Source organism: Plectropomus leopardus, chromosome 5 (assembly GCF_008729295.1).
Source record: "Plectropomus leopardus isolate mb chromosome 5, YSFRI_Pleo_2.0, whole genome shotgun sequence".
NCBI lineage: Eukaryota > Metazoa > Chordata > Actinopteri > Perciformes > Serranidae > Plectropomus > Plectropomus leopardus.
The window spans coordinates 9,753,772-9,776,723 of NC_056467.1; the positions used below are offsets into that span (position 1 = coordinate 9,753,772).

The window sequence follows — 22,952 nt, forward strand, 5'->3', positions numbered from 1 at the left end:
TTATTTAACACGTCCCCCAGCCTCGATTTAGAATGATGTCAGAATATATTTATCTTTTTTTAATGCATTGTTTTCGTAAAGTCACCCTCGCACTTTGTTATGCGAATATGTTTTGCTGTTTATATTTACATATTCGAAAAATGAAGACGCACGAGTCAACCTCGATTTCCAAACCCTCGGCTGCTCTACTGTAGGAGCTCCCAAAAAGGGGGAAAATTTAAGGGGATAAAAGTTCACCTGACCCCTCCCTTTAAATCTGCTATCCAGATTTATTGACCCTTTAGGTGCATCTGTTGGCACTAATTCTTCAAAAAGCGCTCTGCTGCAGATGAATAAAATGCTTTTAAATTGTTTTTGGTTATTTTTTTGTTTTTTGTTTTTTTACAAAGGCAGAAAATTCCAAATATAGCACATATTGCGACAAACATCCCAAAAGGGTCGATAATTTCAATATTTCTTACTGTTTGGCCCATTTTTAAGAGTCAAGATTATCATTTTGAGAATTAAGAATGTTCAGTTGTGTGGCTACATATTTTTGTTTGTTTGTTTGAAATAGAGCTTAAAAATGTTAGGGTTTTATATGTTTGTTTTTTATCGCAAATGAAGCCTTCTGTGCAAATCTTGACTGTTTATGTCATCACCACTGCAGCTGATACCATTTCCATACAGTTTTTATGACTACTATATTAGAGTAATGTACTGAGGGCCTGCAGGAGACTCCAGGTCCACAGCTTTAATGAGCAATTGTTTAAATCCACTGTGACTTCACTGACTGGAAGTTAGTGTAGCACTGTGAGACAGTGTGTAAAAATGACTTCCAGTAAGAGCTTTCACACTCCTCCCTGCTGTCTCATCACCTGCAGTGAAATTTCCCCAGCTGGGTATAAACCAGTGTTTTCCAAAGGGGAATGTAGAGTCTGAATAGGGATGCTTGGAATGAAAAAGTTTGGAAACCTCTGAGTTAAAGACTGGTTGCGAGTGGCCGTATAGGAATAATGCACCCGAGTGCTGGTGGCTCGTCTGCTTTGGGTTGAGTCCAGAAGTCGTGCTCTGGTCTGTGTGATGCTTGCTGATCGTGTTGTTTCAGTCTGGAGAGAAATCAGAAGATCATTTGTGTTTCATATTTTATTACTTTAGACATACAGCTGGTGTTGTTTACTTGCTGGATGTGGATTGTGTTGTAGGCTTGCAAATGCCTAAAGAGTTTGTTATCTCTGGCTCCCATTATTCAGTTAGTAATGTATTGCGCTGACCTCTCAGGAGAGTACCCTGCCCCTTTCTCAATGCATTCTGGGAAAGGCTCTAGTCTTCCTGTGACCCTAAAATAAGCGGTGAAGAAAATGGACCAGCATACATGCCGACTCGTTAAGGCTCACACTGGTCAACCAGTGAATCCACAATATGTGCTTAGTGGTGATGGCCACTGATCCTGCCCTTTAACTAAAGGAGCTGACTCGGCAGTGGATACTGCATACCGACCCGTTAAGTGGTTTCAGTCATCAGCATGGCGGTATTAGGTAATGATGTGATTCAAGCTAAAAATGTAGATGATCTGAATGGTATTTTGAAGAAGATGATGATAAAACTCGGGCTTTCAAACAATTCTTCTTTTTTTTTTAATCGTGATTAATCACAGGATTTATAAAAAATAAATAAATAAAAATCAAATGACAGCAAAAAAAAAAAAGACTGGATGGGATGGGACCAGCATTTATTTGGGCATGTCTGTAAAAGGGAGACTTATATGTGCCAATAGAACCCATTTTCATTCAGATATCTTGAGGTCGGAAGTCAAGAAACCCCTCTGAAATGGCTATGGTGTTTTTCCATCACCAAAATTAAGCCTAATTTTGGAGTGTTATTCCCTAGTAAAAGTAATAATGGTGCACTTTTTTTAAAATAACCATCAGCTGGTGCCTAGAGCATTAAATGGCTTGTTGTTGCCATGGTGAGGTATTTTCTCCTTCCCCTGTCATGTCACAAGATATGTCTATATAAAACAATTTGTGCAGCTGAAAATGATATCATTAGGGTGGACGTCCAGTACAGTGCAGTACAGCGTCCTTGATCGTGTGTCTCTCATGTGAGAACAAAATATCCGCCAGTCAGCCAAAAGAGCGTTTTTCCCTGACCAGGGAGATATGTAGCTTTTCAAGCTAGTCTGCTCCGCCGTGCTGCTCTGAAGGACATTTTTCCTAAAGTTAGAGCCTGTATTAATTCAAAATCAACACCGAGGCCAAGTAAAGAGAAGAAGTGGCTGTTTTATTATAAAAGAATCAATAGTCATTAATAGAGGCTCATTTCCTTTTTATGTGGCCGTGGCCTCGCAAGTCCTGAGACATCCTTAATTTAATATCTGTTGGAGATGTAATATCCACCGTTCACATTACAGATAAGTAGCACAATTAATTGCCCCAGAGTTCTGTAGCTTCCCCCTGCGACTCGGCCGATCCAAAGTAAGAAACAGAACAAGGTCAAATTGAGTAACTGAGTAAGAGTGTGGTGGATTCAGCAGGTAAAGGAGACTAGTGATGGATTGCCTATCTGTCCTTGTGCCAGGATTAAATGATTCTGAATGAGGGGATTTGAAAATGACTGTCCAAGAAGTAATAACACAGTGTAAGTCACTTGACAGAAATGTAATTGGAAAGAACGAGCAGCTTTTATACGCGATCCGAACGTCCTCACCCCCGCCCGGTGAAGCCTTATGCTCGTTTGATCATCAATCTATAAGGCAGTATACAATAGGGTCTTTTCTGTGTGATGCTTGTGTGTCTACATGCATGCACACGTATGTGTATGACAATGAGAAGATGGCAGTGCCTGTGCACGCCTGCTAGTGTTAGATGTAGATAAAGAGAGCAGTGGCTCCAAACAGAAATTCTGTCCCCATTCTATATTTAGCATGTCTGCCGGGTAGGCAGAGGATCTCTGAAATGTGAAGATGACAGGAGCCTCCTGAGCCAGAGGTTATGAAGTGACATCTTGATGTGTTTGCGCCTGAATCACACACTCCCACACACACCCAGCCACAGACTTCTGACATTCCTACAAACCCAGAGACATTTCGATATTTGACATTTAGTTACCATACATTAAGGCTTGGTTTTGATCTCCTTTTGATGCGTATTATTCTTTACTGCGTAGCATTCCGTATGTACACTATCGGCTTTGTTTGTTTTTTGGGAGCATGTGATGTATTTGGCAGATCTTGAACACAGTATGATATCTAAAGCATTTGTCGGTTAGGTATGTTGCTTTGAGTTAACCTTCATCTCGCATTGTAGAAGCGTAGACATTTAAATGACTTCAACTGGGTGATACAATTCATTTACAGGGGTTTATTTGATGATGCAGAGGTATCAACACTTGCGGCACGTTCACTCACAGACTGAGCGAAGGCACAATGCAGGGATCAGTATCCAGCAGAAATTGCATTCAAGCTGTACAGTACAGTATAAAGATGCAGCTGTTGAGGGAAGAATAGCAAATAGCTGGCAGTGCATTGCTTCAGATAGTTAAATGACTTCCCTTCCACCTACAATGTCAGCGATTTGACATGCAGAACAAAGTGTAAACAGATTTCCGTCAAGAGGGGATTTTATTACTCAAAGTGGCAAATCTCAATGGCTCAGCAAGGACAGAGCACTGCGGAATACAAAACCTCCACCAAGGGTGATTGAAGAGACCTACAGATGAGTACAGAAGTCCAGCCGTCCTCTGAACAATTGACCCATATCATTAACAAACACTAATTTGCCTTCCAAGCACTTTCCCCCTGATGTGTACGGCCTTTGAATGACAGCATGCTTCCCTGAATAACAAACCATCCTTTTTTTTTCTACCTAAGGGATTCTTCATGTTTCATTGATTTTAGTGCTTTTAGTCAGACGGTCTTTCTATTCTGTTGCAGCAAGCTGGATGCCATGCTTCCAACAAGAGTGTTTGTAGGTGAAAGTGTACCTGCTTTGTACTGTAAGTGCTTTTATTCCTACTACTTGAGGGGCTAGGCAGGTTGATTTTTATAGCAGCCAAAGACATCTGAAATGGAAAAAATAAAGGTCACGCTGGTGGAATGAACTTGAATTTGTCTGATGTCTCTACAGTTTTTCTACATGTGACAGTTCCTTCATCTTTCTCCTGGTGTGTTTCTGCCACACCCATCATTTCCAAGCTGTCCAAGCCTTTTGGCAGTTGCATCTTGTAAAACACAAGACACATGCCTTGACAGAGCTGGGTTTGTGTAGTGTTTCTGACCTATAAACCCTCCCCCTTTTCATCCTTCACTGGGAAAATTACTGCCAGATTATTTTGGAACGTATGAACAGGAACTGCCTATTTCACTTTACTGCTAATCTTTGACAGATGTTCGGGAGAGGCTCACATTCACATTAACTGGAGCCACATGCACAGTATGCACATGCCAGTACACTACACTATACAGCCCTACACAGAAAATAACAGACATTTTGTGCAGATAAAGTGGTACACAAACATATGACAACTACCTGCATAGGTAAACCATGGGGTCATTTTAATGATCAGAACATAAAATGTGGTCAGGAAGATAACATTGACATGAGAAGGGAAAAATATTATTTGTAGTTTGTGATTTTAAGAAAAACACTTACAGTACTTACTCCCTGCTGAGAGTTAGATGAGAAGATTGATAGGCATACCACACACCCTGTAATTAGTTTTTTTTTGTTTTTGTTTTTGCAAAACAAACAAACAAGATGAAACAAGTTAATTAGCTAGCTTTAGAAGTGTTAGTAAGTACATTGCATAGCCCTTGGATAGAGCATGGATGTTTTAAGAGATCTGGATATCGCATTCAAGGCAGGGTCCTCGGTACTCAATGGCACAAAAATTCTCCATTTCTGCGGTATGAAATTACCTGGATCTTGAGTGTGGAGCATGCGTACTAGAGACTAACGATGGCTGAGTGCAGCTGAGTGGGCTGTGCAGCTAACTTCCTGCTAATTTGAATCAGGATAAGATGGTTTAATCCTGCAACTACTCTAGACTCTCAAAATGTTATTGGACTGAATGAATCAAATCCCGATGCTGAATTACGGACGTGTTTTTCAAAATTTAAGTCTGTGGAAGAAGTGTTTTTGGGCCACATAGCATCACGTGATGTTGTAATTACACTCATTGGTCAATACCAAAATTGGCTTCAAAGCCTGGGGCTGTTCCTGTGGGCTGGGGAAAGAGCCAAGTTAGCTTTTCCACCTGTTTCCAGTCTTTATCCAAAGCTAAGCTAATCATTGTAGTTTTTAGACTCATACTCAAAAGTAATTCCTCTTAATCATCACTTGTAACCCAGTAGAACAGTGTGCCCTCTGCCTGTTGCTTTATTATGACATTTCTGGGCGGCAACTTTTGGGTAGTGGTGTGAAGCCCCCCCCAACCAATAACAATGTGCAGGTGAAGTCGGGACTTAATGGAAAGGAAGTGACCTGGTAGTAGCAGCACACATCCAAAAGAAAACTACAAAAATTGCAGACACAGCATAAAATAATATAAACATAATGAGGTGAAATGCCAAGTGGGCAAAGGTCATTCCAAACTGACAGTGAATCTGGAGTTGACTTTCACTTTCACCGGTGAGCACTGAAGGAGAGAATGGAGATGAGAAGCGTTGTAGTTGGCCGGTTTTCTGTTGGATGGTGCTGTGGATTACCTTAGTTAACTTGCTATGGAATCAGCTTTTTCATAACAAAAAAATGAAGCATTGCTACAATAAGAGAATGGGATCTATGTTTGAATCTAACTCCCAGCAAGACAGGGAGAAAGCAAATTTCCCAAAATGCTTAACTAAGTTTTGCAATAGTCAAGACATGGGTTGGAGAATACTTATGTCCACAGTTATCTCCGGAGATTTACTACATTATAGTTTAGTGTTTTAACAATTAGATGATGAATTTATTTGTCCAGAAATCAGAAATGCTGAAAATTCTGTGTTCAGGTTCTCAATTGTGAGGATTTTTGCTTCTGTTTGTACTGTTGTGAGTAAAACTATTTGTAATAGACCGTTAGACAGACAAAAAACTATCAGTCAGACTATTTAAAGAAGTGATTATGGGCTCTGGGAAAATGTTGACGATGGATATTTGTTAATTAATCAAATTCATATTTGTTACAGCATCCAATCTAGATTTTTTTTTGGCTTTTATTGCCTTTAATTGACGGGACAGTGTGAGCGTGAAAGGGGGAGAGAGAGAGAGAAGGAGACATGCAGCAAAGGGCCGAGGCCGAACTCGAACCTGCGACCATTGCAGCGAGGACACAGCCTCTGTACATGGGGCGCCACTCTATCCACTAAGCCACCAGGCGCCCCACAGCATCCAGTCTAATTCAGCATTTTTTTTATTTTATGTAATGAGACAAATTCTAAATGATAAGCACAAAAAAGTTGCCACTGAGGTGTATCAAGGCTAATTTTGATCTGTTATAATGCAACTACACGCAGCTATGATAATCACCCTGACAAATGACCCTTGACCTCTAGAATTGCTTGACCCCACTGCCTCTGGATCTTTCCATAATTGACCTGAGCAGAAATGGATTCAGTTAACTATGTCATTAACATGTACGTTTATCTCATATGACCATATAATGCCTAAATATGGAGCCCCAATCCATAATAACTAATCTTAATTGATGCAAAAAAACAGTAACATGACAAGGAAGAATAAATTAAGATCAGCTGCCCAATACTAAAATGAGAAAAATTTGACAATCTTGGTTAGTTGTGATGTTGCATTAGCCCCTAGTTTCCTGTTATCTCTACAACCATGGCTATTTTCTCCAAAGGGAGGATTTCTGCCTTATTTGCAATCGTGAATAACCATGAAAGTCAATGGAGCAAGAGCAATTACAGCTTCCTATTTTCTTAGAAAATGTGAATTGCTTTGCAGCTTGTGTGCATAAAAATTTGAATCAAGGTCTATGATTGTTTTATGTAAGCAGTGAGGAGATCAAAGAGTGAGCAAAACGGTGAGATAAACGCTGATGCTGTCGGCGAGGTGGAGCATGGAATTGTCTCCCATTGATTCAACCCGCTAAAGGTCTGTCCTGATATTAATTCTTTGCAGCTATTGACATTGCTGGAAATAGGATTCCATCCATCACCGATCGAGTGCTCTTCAGCTGCAAGAGCAAAGGTGATCAAAATTCATACATCTTACAAAAATACCATTTAAAATGATTTGTTTATCAGCAGTAGGGGCTGAGATGCTATCATCGCAGAGCTCCCAGCCCTGTTGTGGTGCTTTCAAGTGCTCTCTGCCTTAGTGAAAACTGGCAGTGTGGAATAAAGCTGGCATGCTTGTCTTCTCTAAGCAGAACATGCTTTTGATCTATGTTCTCTGTCTCTGAAACCAGGTATATCTCTGTTTTTTTGTGCAGCTGTGCGATCCAACTGTGAAGGAAAATAAACAGCTCAAAAACCAAAATCCCTATTGCTGAGGTGTCTTTCACTTTCAAGCGGCTTAGCATAGCGCTTACATCAATGGCACAAAGGAAGAAAAAGCAAACTCTTGATAAAACATTTACACCCAATGAAGCAGCACAGGGGTGACAGTGGTTGTGTTACAGTAGCGGTCATATCTGTCTTGAAAGATTTCCTCTGTCACCTGGAGTCCTGTTAACATGCTGACCAAGACTGATCATGCTTCTTACACATCAAGTCAAGATGATATGAAATCTTTCTCTTTACTCAGCTGGCAGTGATTGAGCAGTTTTTTACTGCTGGACAAACGTTTGCTTGACATTTTCAGTGGCTAACATAGTGCCAATAATTGATCATTCCTTACTGGCCGCTCAGCACTTTAATTGGTCATGGGGTGAACCTGTCAGATCCCAACCTGTGCAGTGTCTCATCTCACACTGTGATTATTGATTATCATGTCCAAATATCAACTTGGACATTCAAACAGCGTCAAGCTGCTGCGATGAGAATCAGCAAGAGAATAAAGCTCACAGCCAGACCACTTGGTGTCCTTGGAATACCTATTAAAGAAGTTTCTCACTGCTGGAAAGATGGCCTTCTAATAAAACTGGGCTGTCTATGCAGTGGAGAGACGCAAATACTTTTGAAACTGGTGCTACTTGACCAGAGAAAACAAAGAAAGGACGCCCAAGAGTTAGGAAACCTACAACTACCAGAATGCACTGCGTGACACCCGACCAATAAACACTTGAGCTGTTGAGTGAGGTTATTCAAACTTGTACAATGGTGACCGGCCAGCAAGACACAGTCTCGTATTACAGTTAAACTGTACGCCAAAACATGTTTCTGAAAACATTTGAGGTGAGAAACATGCAACGCAGTAACAGTCTTGGTTTATGTTTGAGCAGCACTGCTAAGTGTTACTGTTTTTTGGCCTCCAAATTCACTGTGCAGGAAGCAGTATGGTGCCCAATTCCTACTTTCAAAAGTCTCGCTCGAGTTGAACACGGCACTAAAATGTGTTTCTAAAAAAAAACTTTGGGGGGAGAAATAGGCAGTGTAATAACATAATTCAGCGCTGCCTATTTTTACCGTTGGATTGGATTTCAGTCCGACTTTGTGAGAAAGAGACGGGGGTCTGACTTTTGGTCCATTTTTATACTCTTTGTGTCCAGTGTGGCAGGCAATACGAAAATGCGGAACTACAGCATGTAGGGGAAACATATTATCTAGTGACTGGTTAGAGTGAAGTTTACCACAGTTTCATTTAAACATACTACGCATTGTTTGCTGGTTTAAAATTGGCAAAATATCCTTTAAAGCAAAAGATTTTTCATGCAGACAGAAAGAATTCTGAAACTGCATTTATTTTATTTATTCCACTTTGGTGCCGATGCACAAAACATCGACTTTTCTTCCGCTCAACATGGCACTCAGCTCTAACTCAATCCCCCCGCATTGATTGCAGATGAACAAAAGCAACTTGTGCTACACCAAACAATGGCAACCAAGGCAAGTGTTTTTTTTTCCCTCTCTGGCTTTTCCAATTGGGAGCTGACTGAATGAACAGGAGCAAATGTTCCACATCGCTCTATTTAGACGCCTGCTGTTCCTTTCAATTTGAAGCAGTTTATTAGCCCAGCAAGCAGGACACTCCATTAGGTGTTTTGAACCCGTGTGCTCCATTGTCTCACTCCATTTCCTCTTTTGCTTGCCAGTCTTCCCGAAAGCGTCAGGGGCTTTAATCAGCAGAGGCCCTTCTGCCCTTTAAACATTTATCTTCAGCCGCTTTTGGTCGTCACCACGCAGCCTGGAAACACTTAAAGATGGATGGTGTTTGGAAGGGAGGGAATTTGGTGGCCATTGATTAGAGTGGCGGAAGACAAAGCGGTTACCTGCACAAGACCTGAACACCATCTGGAGGAGTCTGTCCCCTCTAAGTGCATGATAGCCGAAATCAGGACTCAGCCATCTGTCCAATTTAGATCTATACAAAGAATTTTATTTTGGCTGGAGACTAAAAAGATCGATCATGCAGCTTTAAATTGTGAGCTTGATCTTTTTATTGACTGTAACAAAACTTTGGGAATGACCTTTAAAGCTGTGTGAAATATGCAATTCTGCTGATTAATTTCTATATAGGGATGAAACCCTTGGTCATCAAAACCTTACCTCAGTCAGTAGGAACTGTAATGTGCAGTAACTAAGGCCCAGTCTTGGGTTGCCAGTCCTGGTCTCTTGCAGTGGATGTTGTGTGATGGATGGTTTAATTATCCAACCACAGTGCCAGCCACTTGGTCTGTCATAGCACAGAGAAAACAATGTAAACTGAATATCATTGATCACTTGCTAAGTTGTCCACAAATTAAGTATGTAATGTCACTGATTGCAGAACAGCTCTCCCCTCAGTTTTTCATAATAGAGCCAAGGGCCCTTTATCAGGCTGAAAGGTGGAGAAGTGCCTATTCAGGAGCTGGTCAGAGTACAGTTTATATTTGCAGTGCTGAAAAAGCCCCCCCCCCCCGTTTTCCCGGCAAAGTGGTTCAGAGCAGATGGCACCACCACCTTTGTTTTTTCCGACTCGTTAGACTTGACTTGTTGATGAAATGGAGCCTTTACGCTATACTGCCCGTGCAGATGTGTAGCTGTATATTTTCTAATGTAGGCCCAGTCATAATGTGCCCAGCAATAAGGGTGGTATTATGTACAGCCTGAAGTATCTACAGTCACATGTTAGGTTTATATCCTTTTATGTGGTGCTTATCCAACATTGGGCTTGTTTTCTTCATGATAAGAAGGTAGATTAATTAGTCATTTTTTAAGCAAGGTTTAAAAAAAGGAAATTACATTTGTCCTTGATCCTGCTACATCATAGATAAGGGGGGCAACACTGGCTTAGCATGGACATAAAGTGAACATGGAGTGTGTTTGTGCTTGTTACTGCAAGCCCTCTCTGCAGCTGTAGGTTAGTGGTGCTCCTGCTTTTGTGTACACTCGCAACAGTAATGGAGTGTACCTCCGAGACTAGTGAAATGATGCCAACAACTTTCCAATCATAACTCGCAGCTCATTCAGAGAAGATAATGGCGTGTTTCCTCCATTTGTTTTCATCCTCTTCTGCTTTTCTGTTCAGTGCACACTTGCTTAGCGTGGCCCATCATGCGGCTTGTCAGACCCAACTTACAGATCATCGCATCTCCAGTGAAGAGACAGACAGAGGCTTAGGACTGCGTTCAAGATGCCTGTCATGGTTTGCCGTTGTTGTCCAAACTGTCACACTTTGAATGAAATTGTCTTATTATGGTTTCTGGATGCGGGTGGCGATGCTCCTCAGCGTGTGAACGGTGCAGTATTGAGTGAAAAGCAGAGCTAAGTTTTATGTCTCTCTCAAAATTATTAAACATGAGTCTTTTTTGGACCCCTCATCTTTTCTCAGCAGCAGACATAATTTTTATTTTGTGTGTCTTTCTTCAAGAGGGAAATCAAGAGTGTTAGCATTTGGCTTGATTTGCTGTCTGGGGTCCAAAGACGCTGTAGAGGAGGAAATCGCAGAGATTGCAAATTTGAGCTCTTAAAATAATTAAAGTTGGCATGACGACTGTGCTTTCGAAACGGGTCCAAGCTTAAAAGAAGACAGCTTTGGGAGTTACCACACAGCAACAGCAAGCTGTGTTATACTCTGAAATTAGGAATAATGAAGGTCAGAATATGCACTGTGCAGATAAGATGAAATTACATGCATAATTCTGTCACTGCGGAGTGAAATGAAGCTTTTGGCCACTGACCCATCATACTCAAAAACAAACAGTTTTTCCATTTAGGAGAGGGAGATGCTGTTTACTCTATTAACCTTTCCTCTCGGTTGCACTCTTGACATTGAACAATGTGGAAGAGGCCGACTCCTTGCCGGCCCTTTTGCTAATGAGGCAATTAAGTCTATCCTGCATTGGTTGAGCAAGGGGCAGAGAGAGCAAGGCAAGTCATCTGCTGTCTCAGCAAACACCAAGCATCTAAGCCGTGCTGCAGTCAGAATACATAACAAGCCCTGCTCTGTTGTAGCTGCCGCCCAGTCACAGTGGTCCTCCCCTGTCAGTGCGACCCTTGGCACGGCTGGGGATCACAGGCAGCATCAGGTCGCATTTATCCGTGTGCACTGACTCGCAGCAAATGGAAATGGAAGAATAACACTGAATTAAAATGATGTTTGTGCTCTACTTGTAAGCTATTGTGAGGCCATGGTGGGCGGCAACTGTGAAACATGGACACAACTGCTCGCACATCATTTTGGGATAACACAGCAGTACATAGAGATAAAACTGTTTTTTTTTTTCACCTGGTATCATTTGTTAATGCTTCAGAAAACTCACACATCTCAGAGAGGTTACTTATTTGAAGCAAAGGAATAATGTTAATAGGGATGCAAGATATACAATATATAGGTCCAATAACTATCAACTGTTACTAGAAAATTTGTGCTATTACGTATTATTCAGACAGTTAAATTATAGTCAATAATATGAAGCCAGATTGCTTTTATTGACTTAACAAGAGCAGTATCTACACACCCCAGTACAGTAGGTGGCAGAACGCCTTTCAAGTTGGTTTGGAGGCGCCAATAAATATAGAAAAGAAGAAGAAGCACAGCACACTGACTAGAGAGCCAAATATGTCATTGACAGAGTGGACATCTTTCCCCGTTTCAGAGGAAAACAACAAAATATTGTTACCCTAGTTTTATTGCACAGGTGGAGCCCTCTACCCAGAGGGAATCCGCCTCCCTATATACTGGGGGGGTCTGCACACTTTCGGTCAGACACGTCCTGACTGGCCGGATGTGTGCGAAATGCATACTTGGGCTCTATCTGTGCTAATAGCACCAGGGTTACAATATCGTAACTTTCATTATCAGTATTGACTGTGTAAAATCCATATTCTGATCCCTAAAAGTTGTTTTATTCTAAATCATATTTAGACAGTGAATATACGTCATTGCTGCCTGTTTCATGTTTCAGCTCTGTGTTTGGTTGACTCAAGTATTTACCATGTTTCTTTTATGTTATAAGTTATTCATGCAGCTAAAAGAACTCCTGCTGGTCGACAGACTGAGAGAATGTTTGGCCACTGAAGGCCAGTGTCAAGAGTGGTGTACACTGTGGCTTGGAGATTTACTTTAGAGTAGAGTGGAGTGGAGTGGGGATGTAGTTCTGATCCTAGTCCCACAAGACCTATGAGAGTAGCAAGGTTCTCTTTTTCACCTGTGAGCTGGGAACTGGAACACCAAGATCTGAATACTCAACTATATGCATGCATACATGATTGAGAGGCTGTCATTGTGTGTGTTCATGCCTGATGTCATCATGATCCCTCTCTGACACATTTGAAGGATAGCACGGAATTGCCTCAAGAGCTTTCCAGGATAACATTGATTGCTGTAAAACATTCAGATACTCTGCATCCATTAAAGAATCCACACACACGTAACCTAATTAAATGGCATCAATTAGCATGTTTCTTCCCTCTTAGCCTAGTGACTGGCTGCTTCAAGCAGCTGCCGAGTCCTACAAAAGGGCCCAGCATTAGGGCCTAAGTTAATGTGTTTAAGGGATGCACAATTCTAACGAGCGATAACGGAAGGCTTATGGCTGCTCAGAAGGGATTAGGGGACATAGTTGTCTGTCTTAAAGCTCAGGCTTAACCATCATACTCTTTTTTTTCCCTCCTCCATCTCTCCTCCCTGGTAATGAATCGCCAGTGTTTCCTGACACAAGGCATGAAAAAAGAACGTCTCACTTCAGGGAATGAAGACGGCTGCTCATTAGCTGTGGAAAGGTGTACCGAAGCAGAAAGAGGAGATGTCCGGACAGATTTGCTTGAAATCAATGCCTGTCTTCTGAAGCTTCCTCTACTGTATGTGGCTGCCACGACTTATCAGAGGAGATTCATAGGAGGTTGTGTAAGCAGGTGTGCTTAAGCAGCGCAGACGTAGTATGTATAAAGTGTTAAAGTAAAAAGAACAAAGTGCTCTATGGCTCCTTTTGGTATCATGTTTCAGCCCACTTGTGCAGTTTTCAGTATCCACTTAAACATATTTGCCTTCGCCGTGTGACCAGATCAATACTGAGAGATTGCCTCTGCTCGATGTGAGACAAGGATGCCTCTGAAGTGGCAGGATTGGAGAATGACAGAGCTGACGGTTTTCAGTTACAGGACACAAAAGATGCATAGTGGCAAGGGCGCCAGGAAAAGTGCACAGTTAGCAATGGGCTGCCCCGGAAACTGACCATGTGTGTTTGCTGCCGGCTAAAATTACTGACACTGGACACGACAGGTTACATTCCTTTTGCTGTATAATATACCAAATAACAGAAAGCACCCCCATTACACACTTGTAGTCTTCTTTATATCGATGCAGACTTAATCCTTCAACTTCATATTGCTTAGACAGAGCTTTTATCATGGCATTTCATTGAGAAATGACCTGCTCACGAAGACAACAGGATTATGCTCTTGTTGTATTTGAATTAATGTGTTGTAGTCACAGTTTAATAACTCCTGTTGCTACAACCGCTGGACAGATGATATGACAAATCTTTGGTTTATACCGTCACTGTCCTTTCGCTCAAGCTAACAGCCCTCTTGTGAAGACAGATAGACCTGGATGCAGTTTTTCTGAAGCGATGTCAATAGTATTGTCACTTGCCCCTGTGCTGCCCCTGCAAAGTGCATCAGGAGAGTGTCTCATTGACATGCAAGTTAGTGCCCTTTTGTCATGTTAAAACTGTGCCACACAGGGTTCTTCAAGGAAATCATATTATGATGGCAATGGCACTTTTTTGATTATAAATGAAGATTATTTTGTTGAAGCGTGATTTCCTTGTGACCTAGTTAGAGCACCGCCCCTTCTGACATTTCCCTTATTTCATCCCAGCTCTTTATTGTCCTCTTCTCAGACAGACCGACTGCATATATAATCACCATCTGCAGTTGATCTCACGAATGCGAGAGTGGTGGCTATAGGTGATAAGGAAGATCAGACGTTTAACTTGCCCTGTGCGCTGTATTAATTCACACATTGTCATCTGAATGCTACACTTTATTATTTTACATGTGGATTTATGTTTAACTTTACCTGCAGTTCAGCTTAAGTAATCCCACTTATTGTTTATTTATCACATCTGTCACAGTGTACAGCATTATTCTTGACCGTAAAGCAGAAAAACAATTTTTTCTGTTCTTTTTTTTTTTTTTTTTTTTGCAGACCCCAAATGTTCTCAGTATTGCCAATGTTTGCCTAGATGGCATTGGAACACAATAGAAGTATGAATGATGTTTCACTAGAGTGACCAGCATGGTCATTAATCCTAATTTTTAGACTGTAGCTGCCATCCACTCCCAGCCGTGGCTTGACTACAAGTAATCATAGCCATACACCACTGTGTATTGTGCAGCGGGAAAAACACTACAAGCGCAGAAGCTTAGTCCATCAATCTAAGAGGCCAGACATTTTCTCTGCAACCCCATGTTGGAGGATTTTACATGCCACCACCACCCCACCCCACCCCCTATCCTGAGGGAATATGTTTATGAGCCCTTTCTCTTACTGACTTGTCCTGTCCCAATCCTGTGTCCCCCTTATGAGTTGAGGGGTCTGAGCAAATTGAGCGCCTCTAGCTTTCCGCCGTAGGGTGTTGATGGATGCACACACGGCTATTCCCCCCCTTTGCTCACCAGAGGCCAGACATATCTCTTCTTCATTGGCCATGTAGACCTGCATCTGCACAGGGACAGTCCAGGATGCTGCTTTCTGTGAGCTCAGCAGGGCTGAGTAGGAGTATTTGATTAGGTGTAATGGAATTACAGTAATCTGATTCTAAAAAGATGACATCTGTAATCTGTTGCAGTTACTGTAAATATGCAGTAATCAGATCACAGATGCTTATGATGCTTCAGAGTTATTGCATTGCTCAATACAACAGTGAAACTTCTTCACATCTTGCAGAATTGTACAATAAAAATGGTCTCTATTTAAGAGTGTGACATAAATTAACCACTCCAGCAGCATTACTGGTTACAATTTTCTGCAGGTAATCAGCACTTTAAGTAATTGCCTCTGCATGTAATCCCCCTAACCCTCATAACTGGTGTTGCAGTGAATGGTGGGCTCCGGATGTGCGGGGGATGGATGGATCTGTAAAGGTGGAGTATTAACAACAGGATGACCCCAGGGCCTTATTGGAGGCTACTGCTCGGTCATAGAAGGAATAAACGCTGCAGGGTGCTCTGCATGGCAGCACGCTGCTGCTTTTGGGTCAGAGAAATGAGGGGAGAGAGAGAGAGAGAGAGAGAGAGGGAGGATCTGTCATTGATCCTGTGGCATTAGCCTGGGCTGCAGTCATAATGAAGCTAGTGCTGTGTGCCATATTTGTGAATGTGTATGTGTGTGTGTGTGTGTGCGTGTGTGTGTGTGTACAACTGACAACTCCTGTAAATATCTGCATCTGGAGTGTTTATATCCTGGTGATTAATTATAACTCATGTGGACACAAATAAATCACTCAAAGCGCGCGTGCACATGTGTGTCTGTGTGTGTGTGTGTGTGTGTCTGTCTGTCTGTCTGTCTGTCTGTCTGTGTGTGTGTTTCCCAGATGGCCTTGTGCGAGCATATTTGTGGTGTGTGCATGTGTGTACTTTGTTTGTGCAGGTGTGTGTAAGTGCATACGTGATGTGTGTATCCCCAGATACCTTTGTGTGAACGTATTGCAAGGTATGCATTGTCATTATGTGAGTATATTGTCGGTACTATGTGTATGTATTTCCCTTTGACTGCATGTTTGTGTATGTGTGTGCGTGCGTGTGTGTGTACACAGTGATGAAGCAGGAGAGGCTGCTTGGCGACTCATCCATCATTTTCCCCCCTGGCCCGCGGTGCCCTCAGAGGAGCGCTGCGCTGTCACGGTGACATTGGGCTCATTTTGGACTAGAAAAATGGTGCATCCGCCCCCAGCGTCATCACCCGCTTCCCCCCCTCCCTTTCCTGCCCCCCTTCAGCCAGCTAGCCAGCTTAGACGCCGCAGTAACAATCCCTCTAACAGTCTCAGACTCCTTCCCCTGCCGTCAGCTTTACATGCCGTATCCACGGGGACAGATTGCTAATCAGAGGCAGCGATCTATTGAAGGGCCCTCGTTTGTCCGTGGCCGTTTAGTGAAGCCGCTTCAGGTGGGTTGTCACCTTCTCTGACCCTCCCAACCCCCACCTCCCTGCTGGATAACCTTGGAAAGGGATAGAGGAGGGGGAAGCAGGTGGGGGGACAAAACAGGAGTGATGAGACCACTTTTATGAGCGCCCCGCGTCTCTCCCTCGCTGGTAATGTACAGGGTGAGTCAGCATGAGCAACTGCAGCAAAGCGGCCCAGTCGATCTGTTTACGCTTGCCTCTGAAGAGACAATGCCAACGTTGCTCCGCCAAGCCGCTACTGCTCCTGCTTCGTGACTCAGTGTGGTGTGTTTGTGTGCGCACGTGTCTTCCAAATCTCTCCTGCTGGACAGCGCTAGCACACGTCGGACAAACTTTTAGTCACTGCTGAGAGTGATGGGTGTCGTGGTCAGAGGGGCAGGCTGTACAATCCAATAACAGAGAGGAGGGGGTGAGAATGAAGGAAAAATGTGGCAGATTTTGCAGAAATTTTATGCATTTTCTCAGATCAGTGTGTCTGTGTTAAGTGTAGCTGGCAGTGCATTGTTTGTATTGCAGGTGGGCTCTTATCGAAGTACCTGATACTCTTAGAACAACTTACACATGGCTGATATAGACAAGCATATTAAACAAGCACATTAGTTCATGCTGGTACACACACAGAAAGTGGGTGCTGTTTGACACACAAAAAGACACAGACTGTTAGCGCAGACAGCGATAAGCACATAAACGCATGCAGACATAGCTCAAGCACCAGCTCCTATTATGTAACTGCAGTCAACACATTTTAATGTCATTCCTCCCAAAACGGCACCTTGTTGTTGGAGGAGAGGGGGGAGCAGAGAGATGAAAAATGAAGGGGGGAGGCATAAAGGAGACAAGGAGACTAAAAGAGGAATATGAGTGAGAAAAAGAGGACTTGAGGGATTTCAGCATGTTTGCCCCCCCCGCCTTGTGTCTGCATCTAAAACTGTTGCTAATCAGTCCTGCCACTTCACACACACAGATGGAGAAAAACACACACTGTATACACACAAATCTACTGATACATCAGCCCAGGCACGCACACACACGCAGAGCTTTTCCTCAGTAAGCCTTCTTTCATAGATAACCTCTCCAGCTGACAATAGCAACAATAGCATAAATCCTTTTCCCGACAACAACAACAGCGATGGACAGCCATGTCCTTCACTGAACCCACGTCAGCACATTCTCTCCTTTGTGTCTCCTCTCCAAATGTCTATTTTTTTTACATTTTAAAAAGGATCCTGTTAGGACATGCCGGGTTGGTGACCGATTGATCAGCCTGTTCTGTCACTGGAGATCAATTGCCATCCGTCCTCATCTATTGGAGATCGTGTTTCCTCCATTTGCCTGTAGCAGCGTGCCCGGCGACCTCATATTCCCACCTGACCTCACCTTTCTCATAAGTCACACCGAAGGTCAAAGCCTGTTATTAATTTGCATGACCTTGTTGGCTTTAATGTCCTATTGAGCGGCTGTGCAGTGGCGCATCTGTATTGTCTTTCATATAGGCCTGAGAATAACTTCCTTCCTGTGCAAGGGATCAATAATGTAGCATGGTTCATAAGAAATAATACGCTGTGTCCCTCCGCAATAATGACAGGAAACATGGAGAATATATGCAAGCCAGCCTGGAATCAATAGCTCTAATGTAAAAGTAAACTCTTCCTTTCCTGTTTCAGTGATGTGGTTTTTTTATACATTTCTAAACACTAATGGCAGATTTGTATCTGAGAAAGCTACACTGAAGGCATTTTACTGTGCAGGCTTACAAATACCTCTTTTCCTTTGAATATCACAGCCAAGCATTATGATGCATTGCTCCATGGGCTCTTATCACAGCCTCTCACCATGAAGGAATGGTGAATAGCACATTTCAATCATTCTGTCACGGGAGAACTATAATCTTTTTCTTCTGCATGGCATATGTCCTTCCACTTCTAACTAATCCTTATTATGCCTCAGAAGCGAAGGTCATTGTCAAAGCGGAGGGGTGATTAAGTTAATCCACTTGTTTTCTGAATCCGATTTACCTCATTTTCCAAACTGGGGAACAATGTTCTGGCACAAAGACATCAAGATGATAGTGAGGCACACATTAAGAAGGAGGGCCCCTACACTGGAGAGGTCTTTTTATCTGTATACATCATCTGCATCCTATTCTGCTTCCCAGATCTATCAGCGGATTTCTAAATGACTGCATTCAAAGCTATCTGTGCCATATGGAGAGCCAGAGTGAAAGTGGGAGGAGAGCACACAAGTTGAAAGCGGCATGATCTCTCTTATTCATAAATTGATCTATGTCGCCGCAGTATAAGCCAGTAGCGAAGCGAGGCACAGTGCCCTGGTGAGCAGGAGCCCCATGCTGCGGCCGGCCAGCCTCAGTGAGTTACGCAGTGCAGTAGCATATGATCGACTTCATTAGGTCCCTCCCTTCAAGGGGGTGGGTTATTTACTATTGCACCGGGCATGGACAGATGCTCCACAGATATTATATTATAAAGATTTGTGCAAATAGGTGTGCATCTAAGTGGGTGCACGTATGTGTTTGTATCCTCACTGTCAGCAAATCAAGCCGAACCTATAATAAATCCTGAATTAAGTGTTTTAATTCAGCGAATGCAAAATAAAGTGATTAAAGCTCACATATAGGACAGCAATGCACCTGTGCACATCCGTGCTTATGTATTTTTGAAGGTGTGTATTCATCCGTACATCGTGCAAGTCTGCATTTACGAGCATTTTGTTTATAGATTTATTAGTGCACGTGCCTTTCAGCACATTAACGTAACCATTAGCTTCCTCCTGTCTGATCATATATATCAAAACATATATATCATATCTGTTTTTAAAGTGTCAAGACTTTTATTCCCATGATGTGATTTGTTCAGCAACTCAGATCCCCTATAAACTACAAACCCTACAAAAGTTGTTTTTTTTTGTGGGGTTTTTTTCTTTCTTTTTTTTTGGGTAGTGTGAGAGCTTACACTTTCATGAGATAATAGCATTGATTACTGAGATTACAGCGCATTACAGCACACTGTGATTTCAGTCCTTACCTCATCTCTGAATGTGTTCCACTGTGCAATTAGAGATGAAAGGAAATCAATTGATGATGGTTGTTAAGGATGAGATATTTAACCCTTTCAGACTTTTCAAGTGCAACAATAGCCCAACATGGCCAACAAATGAATTTTTGTATTGTAAAAATACTCAGCCCAGGTATGCACTGACTCTTTCCCTGCCCCCTCTCATACATACAGTAGGACTCTATTACAAAAATATGTGTTTATCATCAATCTGTAGATTATTTTCTCAATTAGTTCCCATTTTTCAAGAGGCCGTATGTTTTTAAATTGTGTGTTTTGTTCAATCAACACTCAATAACCCAAAGATATTCAACAAACTACAATAGAAGACTATAACATTACTTCAAATGGATTCTTTGCAGATTTTCAAACAAGGTTAGTATCATAAAAATGTGGGTAATATGTTTGTGTGGACCTTAGTAAACCTCGCTCCATCTTACTAGCACACAAATCTCCCTGCTAATGTCTCAGCTCAAAAGCTTTCCTGGCTTTTGGGCTGGTGGTCATTCAAAATTGACAAAAGTTTAAAGGTTTATAGTATATATTTTACATTTAATATAGCATGCAGCCAAAAATTAAGTAACGCAGCAACAGTTTAAAGTGATTCTGCAGCAGAATGAACCTGTGTGATGAAGTGATTAAATGAATTAAGACCGAACTGAATTAAATTGTAACGTGATATCCAAATACAGCCTGAACCTGCATTGTGCGCAGAACAGTGGGCCGAGCCGAAGCCTTTTGGAAGCTGAGGCTGGGGTTGCAGATATCTATCATACAGTGTGTTACAGGCATGAGGCAAGAGAGGCTAGAAAAATATAGTGTGAAGAGGCAGGGAGGGAGACTGAGAGAGAGAAAGGCAGAAAGAAAGGAAGAAAGGGAGAGCGACTTGAATTTGGGGCAGACAAATAAACAGACAGCAAGTTAAAAGGAAAAAAATGAGACAAATGAAAAAGTGCAGATGTTTGAGGGTGTTTAGCAGATCCTGTTGTGAAGCTCTCAGTCAGTCATAATAAACAGGCCTAATGCACAATTAAAAACACCTGGAGCCCCTCCATCACTTATTAAGTCAAGCTTATAATCATTGGGGGGGCGACTCCAGTGTAAACCTAATAGCTGCGTTTTGCGTGTGTTATTCTTCTCCCCTCTGTCTGTCACTCCCACAGCTTTGCAAATTAAGGTGTGACCGAGCCAGAATGAGATCTCTCCATAGCCAGGACAAACACCATAATAAGCATTTCAGTCACAGACCCTATTATTTTTCTTGGCTGCATTTTATGTGATGCTGGTGTTTTTATCGGCTCAAGTTCCTCATGATCTTTCCTTCAGAAACACTCACATTGAAAAGATTTGAATCATAAAGTTCTCGTCTTTTCATGTGTATGTCTCAACTCCCGCGCTCAAAAATAATGGTTACATAAAGCAAAACTTGATTGCTTTTAGGTGAAGATATGCATAAATGACACATTTGTTTAAAGAGAAATTGGAGCAGATTGCCTGAGAAGACTTTCGACAGTGAGAGAAGTGCTAAAATTCAACGTCAGACGGAGATTGTGTAATCCAGCTGCAATGTTATTAGTCTATTTCAAAGACATAAACAATGAAAATGGAGATCTGAAAAATGCAAAGTTTGAAATAATGTCTGCAACTTTTTGTAGGATCAACTGAGTGGATGTTGTCCTTTTTTAATCTCTGAGGGAGGGAGTGAACTACACATAAAGTTGGATTAAGTAATGCTCCCCCCTCTAGGCTGTGGAATTATGCAGCAGGTTGCATGAGGTGTGTTTAATTTGGACTTGTCGTGGGGGAAGGCCAGAAGCTTTAGCACGAAAGCTGCAAAAGCTCACAGAACAAAAGGTGTTTTTTTCCTCCTCTGTTTTTCTGCAGCTCATATCCAGGACCACATTTGTGCTTGCAATACAGTTTCTGGTAGTTTATGTAGCCTTCCTCTGGAGGTAGAGCAAACGGTAATCAGCACAACTTTGAAGTATTCCACGCTTCCTTGTTACTGGGTCTTGTTCTCGTCTGCAGCCCGCCACCCAGGCTTTCTGTGTGTCCGCTTGGTTTGGCAAAACAAGTCTGCTAAACAAACCTTTTGAACTCCGACTGACTTAGGTTCATTTAGACAAGAGAGCAGAGGGAATAATCAATCCTCAGATTTAGGAGTCGCACTAATCTAAATATTTTATTACCTCAGTTTCTAGATGATGGCAGAGTCTGAAGGAGAGGAAGAGGGAACTTTAGCTGAACTACAGTTTCTCGAAAATGACTGCATCCACTGTGATTGAGACTGTAATTAATTATTACAGAGAAATTCATTAGAGAAAAAAAAGAAGTGTGTGCTAGGGGCGGCTTAATCGTGGCCCATTTTCCTGCTTTAGTGTTTTCTGGATGGCTGTTTGTGATGATGGAGCAGTGCTGGTAGCGGCCGGCGTGGGAGCTGATTCTTATCGCTCAAGTTCTGGCGGCTTTTGCCAGATGGAGCTCTTGGTGGCAATTCCTGAGCTACAGCATGCCAAAGCAGGACAGCACGCTGATGATAGAGGGCCTTAACGGTTTAAAGTGTTAAACCTTGTCTCCCCACATCCTTATGGGCTATTAGAGTTTATGTTAATTAGCTTGTTTAATAGTCCGTCTGACTTCTTTTAATCTGTCTGATATGCACTTAATCAGGGGTGAGGGTTTCTTTTAACCTTTTGGAACCTGGATCAGCATCACCTTCAGATGCCTTTCACAAGCTATTTGACCCTTTGAAACCTCAGCAATTTTTTATTTGTTAATTTGTTTGTGTTTCGAAAACATGACGGAAAAAAGGCATCGACGAGTTTGGTTAAAAAAAAAAATCCCTCAAATTGCAAGAAATAAGTATAAGGTGACAAAAAAAATCCTAAAAAAATGTTTCAAAAAAGGGGAGGATTATTAAAAACGTATCCAGAAAATTATATTTATAATTGAAATTATTTTATTTAAAATTTTGTTGATAGATAGACATGGTCATTTTCTTCATAGTTTTTTTCATTTTTATATTTTATTTTTTTGCTTCTTTTCACGTAACTGTTCATTTTATTTTATTCATTTATTGTTTTTTTACTAATTTCTTGCTAACTTGGAGGCATTTTTGGCCATGTGCTTGTTGCCTTCCCCCCATGTTTTTAAAAGAAATCAAACCAGTTCAGGTTTTAAAGGGTTGCAG

General features: G+C 41.9%; 1 protein-coding gene across 2 annotated transcripts in view; it reads left to right on the forward strand.

Moving 5' to 3' along the window:
- Positions 1-22,952, forward strand: part of clmpb (CXADR like membrane protein b) — a 141,433-nt gene that overhangs the window by 66,437 nt on the left and 52,044 nt on the right. The window lies entirely within an intron of this gene.